Source organism: Sorex fumeus, unplaced genomic scaffold, assembly GCF_029834395.1.
Source record: "Sorex fumeus unplaced genomic scaffold, SorFum_2.1 ptg000032l, whole genome shotgun sequence".
Taxonomy (NCBI): domain Eukaryota; kingdom Metazoa; phylum Chordata; class Mammalia; order Eulipotyphla; family Soricidae; genus Sorex; species Sorex fumeus.
The window spans coordinates 11,028,473-11,034,724 of NW_026606089.1; positions in this window are offsets into that span (position 1 = coordinate 11,028,473).

Consider the following 6,252-nt stretch of genomic DNA (forward strand, 5'->3'; position numbering starts at 1 on the left):
TCACGGCTGTTGGCAGGAGAAGCCCGCTTACCAGGAGGATGGGGCAAGTGGGATCACAAGACTTGGCTGGTGCCCTGAGAGGCTCCTGGGAGGATGTGGGGATGGGGAAAGAGCCCCCACCCCACAGGCAGAGGATGTGGCTGACTCTGAGACATCCACATCCACGCCAGTCAAGTGGCTGCCACTGTCTGCTGCCCTCATGGCCGTAGGTTCTTACCTCCTGCAGAAATGGGGGATGGAGAGATAGTACGGCAGGAAAGTCACTTGCCTTGCACTCAGCCGAGTCTAGTTCAATCCCTGGCACTTTATATGGACCAATGAACCCTGCTGGGAGTGACCTCTGAGCACAGAGCCAGGAGTAATCTCTCCGCACCACCGGGTGAGACCCAAAAAACAACCACAAAAAATAATGCTAGGGGCAAGAGCAATAGTACAGCAGGTAGGGATATTGCCTTGCATGTGGCTAAGCTGGGTTTGATCTCTGGCACCCCATCTGATCACCCACCAGGAGTGATCCCTCAGCATAGAGCCAGGAGTTAAGTCCTGAGCATGGCTGGGTGTGGCCCCCACAAAAAGAAAATATTGGGGAGTGGAGCATTCCAAAAGGAGTTCTTGGGAGCCTGAGGGGGCCACTCACAACAATCCTTGGCCCTAATAACCAAAAGCCTGGACCCAGCTATGTGGTGCCACTTGAAGCCACAGGGCCATACCTGCTGATGCTCCGGGACCATGCGGTGCTTGGGCTTGATCCCGACCTCCCCAGCAAAAACAGAGGCTGGAGAGATAGTACAGCAGGAAGGGCACTTTCCTTCCACACAGCCTAATGGTTCAATCCCTGGCACCTTATATGACCCACTGATCCCTGAGCACAGAGCAGGCTTGAACCAGGCCCCCCACATGTGATGCAGATGCTCAGCCCTTTGGGTCATCTCCGGGGTCCCTTTGATAGATGGGGAACCAGGCTCCCTAAAGGCCCCAGCCTTGTTTCCCTCAATCATTGGGGGCAGAAGTCGGACTGCGACTAACTCCACCCCCGCACACCTGCTCACTCCCATCACTTACTCCGGTTACTGTAGCAACTTGCCAGAACAGGACCAGACTGGCCTGGGGATGTGGGTGGAGGGAAGCGGAGAGCGGGCTGACAAATTTAGGGGAGGAAGCAATATTTGGGACACATTTAAAACTTGCTTATCTGAAATGAATGAGGCACCTGTATTTTCTCTGGCCTCCCTGACAGATTTTGGGCCACAAAAGAAGAAGAGGGCAAGGGGTGAAACAAAGAAGAGGGGCTCATACTCTTTTGTTTGGGGAGGCACACCCGTGGGTGCTCAGGGCTTACTCCGGCCTGAGTGGTTGCTACTAGCAGGCTCAGGGGGCCATCTGGGGTGCTGGGGATCAAGACCAGGTCTGCCATGTACAAGGCCTTCTCACTGTGTTAGCTCTCTCGACCCAAGAGCGTGGGGCCAAGGGCAGGACAGGCTCCGGGGGGAGTAGATGGGGGAGAAGATGGCCCAGCAGCAGCGGTGCAGACCCCAGAAGTGCGGGGGGCTCCCTTTGCTTCCCCAGCCCAAGGGAAAGGCCCCCGGCTGCAGCGCGGTCCAAGGCAAGCAAACAGACTTGAGTTGAGCTGAATGACGCTATGGGCTGGACGCTGCACTCCTCTGAGCTCCGTGCCGGCAGCTCGCAGCCACACACTGCCAGGAGGCAGCACAGGGGGCCCAGGCCAGGGAGCTGTGAGCCCAGACGTGCCCTGGGGCATCTGCCTCTGCCAAGGCCAAGCAGGTACTCCATCTCCCATCCCTGGGAAGCTGTGCTCCCCACCCCGAGTCTCCTGTTTTGCTCTGGGCCATTTACCTGATCAGAATAGGAATGTCTGGGAATAGGCCTGCAGGGAGGACAGGGACCCCACTTTATTTTTCAAATTTGATTTTTCATCTGGCTGGAGCTGGAGCGATAGCACAGTGGTAGGGTGTTTGCCTTGCACGCAGCCAGCCCAGCCGAGCTGGGTTTGATTCCTCCACCCCTCTTGGAGAGCCCGGCAAGCTACCAAGAGTATCTCGCCCGCACGGCAAAGCCTGGCAAGCTACCCATGATGTATTTAATATGCCAAACACAGTAACAACAAGTCTCACAATGGAGATGTTACTGGGCCCGCTCGAGCAAATCGATGAACAATGGGAGGACAGTGCTACAGACTTTTCATCTGGGGTGCACACCTCGTGGTGCTCAGGGGCCAGGCTGTGTCAGGAAGGGGGCCCCGGCCTCCTGCATGTAAAGGTTCAGTCCCTTGAGCCCTTTCTCTGGCTCCTGAGACCCCACTTAGTGCCCTTGTCCAATGGGCACACCCATTCCTGCTCTGATCAGCAAACAGAGTCAGGGCAGGAAGACCAAAGCCGGGAGAGTCCTCCGTATGAGGATGGGAGTTAGACTCTGGGCTATTCCTGGGAGGAGAAAGTCAAATGGACAACTGGGGCCCAAAACTAGAGCCACTTACCTTGCAGACCCTAGGCCAAGGCAACCAACATGCAGAGAAATGGTCTCTGAGGGTCCCCGCCTCCCCCTCCACCATGCCAAGGTCCCCCTTGGGAAGCCGTGCCCACCTTGTGTAGTTAAGTCAGGGTCCTAGTACCTCAATAAAAATGATTTTAGAAAATAGTTGGGGGTGGGGCTGGAGTGATAGTACAGCGGGAAGGGTGTTTGCCTTGCACACGGCCGACCCGGGTTCGATCCCCGGCATCCTAGATGGTCCCCCAAGCACCATCAGGAGTAATTCCTGAGTGCAGAGCCAGGAGTAACCCCTGAGCATTGCTGGGTCTGACCTAAAAAGCAGAAAGGAAGGAAGAAGGAAGGAAGGAAGGAAGGAAGGAGGGAGGGACAGGGGAGAAGAAAAGAAAGGAAGGAGAAGAGGGAGGGAAAGCAGGGAAAGAGAGGAGGAGGGATAAAGGGAAGGAAGGGAGGGAGGGGAGAGAAGAAAAGTTTCTACCTGACACGGTTACCAGTGAGAGCTAAGGAGACACCAGAGCACTAGAGAAAGAGACTTTATTAAACATGCATAAAAGGGGGATTCAGTCATCTTCTGCGGCGTCTACCGCCTCCTCGTTTTCCTCGATGTTTGGGTGGGATACCCCATCATTCAACCCTTGGGAAGAGAATCTCCTCATTACTACTGGCTCCATCTCCTTGGGCTCCAGCCTGGCCAGGGCCCACCTCAGCCTGCTGCCCCAAAAGCCCAGGCGGCAGCCCTCCCTCAAGCCGAGCAGGACAAAAGTCACCAGGAGGAAGATGAGCAGCGCTGTGACGCCGCTGAAGGCCAGGCCCACCAGGAGCAGGTCCTTCAGCCTCCGGCAGGGGGCTGGGAAAGAGAGCAAGGGATTACTCAGGGCTGACAGGGCGGGGGGGGGGGGGGGGGGAGGGAAGAGCCAGGATCTCTTGGACGAAGTAAGATGCGGCTGGGCGTGTGGGAATAGGATGAACAACAATCCCTGAACCTGGGGAGCTACAGCCCAGCATGAGGGTGATGGCCTCGCACGTGGCTGACCCAGGTTTGATTCCCGGCATCGCATAGGGTTCCCCGAGCATCACCAGGAGTGATCCCTGATCACCACCAGCTGTGGCCCAACATGAAGAAAAGAGAAACAACGCCTAAAGCAAGCAGCATAGGACCCACCCTTCCCATTCCCCTCCCAACTTGTACCTACCCTTAAACCAGGGCGCTGGAAGCTTCCTGACCCTCACGGGCCCCACAACCATCATATAGGGTTCCCCCTCTTCCGGAAATTCTGTGAAGGACAGGCTGCTGAACCCACATCTTCCTCCCTGCCCCTGAGCCCCTGGCCAAGCAGCTCACTCCCTCCCCTTCTAAGCAGGTGAGTGTTTGTCCACTGAAGGGGCCAAAGGTGTCACACTTCATGTGGCTTGAGAGAAAATTACCACAAACCAATCTCTATTCACGTGGTCCTGCTCAAATTCTAGATCTGCTGTTCAAGGACAACCTCATAACTGTGGAAGAGGCCTGCAGATCTGGGGCCTATAGAATGTTCTGGAACCATGTTTCAGATCACAAGGCCATGGCCATTATAGTTAAGTGTGTATAAGGCAGATTGCCTGGCTGGTGCCCCCCTGAATTGTTTCTTAGCGAGGATCTCAGTGGGAGGCTTTCTGAAGGATCTAGATTTTTCCAGAATGGCTCTAATTTGCTTCTTTTATTTGCCTGGGGGAGGAGATATCTGTTCCCCCCTCACTGGACCTGCCACAGAGCACCCAAGTCTCTTCCTCAAAGTGCCCACGGGACAGAAGCAGGAGCTGCTGGTCACTGGCCAGGCCACAGCTAACCCTCCTCAAGCCACGGTCTCTGCACTGTCCCCAGCACCCCCCACTCACCATCTTATTCAGCCCCAGCCGGAATTGGTGCCCGTGACAGATCGAGGGATGTCCACAAGCCCCCCAAGTCACGGTCCCTGGCCGTGCCCCAAACTACCGCACCCCACCTTACCATGCTGCTCAATCGTTGGATAGTAACAGCCGAAGTCACAACACTCACACACCTGGCTCTTTGCTGCATCCTCTGAAAGCTGCCAGCTGCCCAGTCAGGGGACAGGGAGATGACCCAAGGCAGGCGACGCCCTGAATTCCAACCCTCATAGCCACTTCCCCACTGCCCTCCCTGTCCCTGTTGGGCTGAAGAGGGAGCGGCTGCCTTTCCAGGCTAAGGAGTTCTCATGGGTTGGAGAAAGCGACCTCCTCCAGAGCCAGCTGAGACCCTCCACCTCTACCCATTGCCCACCTTCCGTGACCTTCCAGAATCTTCCAGACCCCAGATTTTAAGCCATTATTATCTCCAGAATGGGGCTTCCTTCTTCAAAGGAAAGGAGTTTGCACACCTTCTCGCTGCTCTTACCTACCTGTTTGAGGTGGTGTTGAAAACACAGGATTTCCGGCCAGGCTCGAAGGGTCTCATCCAACTCCAGAGTTTTACCCAGCAGGTGATATAAACCTGGAAGGACGAACTAAAGAACCTGAGACCCATCCCCGACTCTGCTGGAGATGAGAGGGTTTCCCCTCGCTCCCATGGCCCCCGACAGCCACCCAGCTGGCTTTACAGTTAGCCTCATTTCTCCTCACTGGGGTGAGTCAGGTAAGAAGCACTGGCTCAGTGCTTGGGGGACCACGAGATGTCGGGAATCAAACCCAGGGCTCCAACATGCAAAGCATGAGATCCAGCCCTCTGAGTCATCTCCCCCGCTCATGCAAATTTTAGGGAGTGGAGAGAATGTGGACCACAGCTGGCAATGCTTTACTCCTGGCTCAGTGCTCAGAGATCACTCCTGGTGGTACTCAAGGGAACCATGTGGTGTTGGGGATATAACTGGGGTGGACTGCATGCAAGGCCAGCACCTTAACCCCTCTACTATCTCTCCGGCCCAACCCAAGTATTTTTAATTTGCAAACCCCAGAAGACCCATGAGAACCAGCATTCCTTTCCTGGGCCTACTCCCAGCTCTGTCCAAAATGCTCCTGGGAGGGGAATTGGGGGTGACAGGAAGAGCACCCAGGCCCCCCAGCTGGGGTGGAAAACACGGGGCTCACCTCGTCCTCGTCCACGTTGTCCCTGAGCATAAAAGCCACCACCCGGAACTGCAGACTCTCACTGGCCTTCCGGGACCACCCACCAGACGTGGGGCCTATGGAGAGACACCTGGGAGACAAGCATTGGGACAGAGGGACCCCTCAGCTCCGAGCCTGGCCAGGGCACGTCTCTCCAGGTAGGTCACAAACACCAGCACTGTGGGATCTTGCTCCTGACAGCCACGCGCCATGTGCCCATCTCATTGTGAAAACTTGGGGACAGATTGCTAAGCCTGAGCCGAGGAGGGAAGTCACACAGTCAGCCCTGAGTGACAAGATTCTAAAGCCACTGTGTCCACCCCCTAGCCTGCACACCGGCTGGGAAGGACAGCCAGTCCTCAGCAAAACACTCAGCCCCGGGGCGGCCCCACACCCCAGTGCAGATCAGACATGTGCATGAGTGGTCCGAGGCTGGAGACTTAGCGCAGGGGTCAAGGACTTGCCTGGCATCAGCTCATCCTGGTTCAATTTTTTTTTGTTGTTTTTGGGTCACACCCGGCAATGGGCAGGGGTTATTCATGGCGGTGCTCGGGGGACCATATGGGATGCCAGAGATCGAAACCAGGTCGGCCCCGTGCAAGGCGAACGCCCTACCCACTGTGCTATCGCTCCAGCCCCCCGATTCAA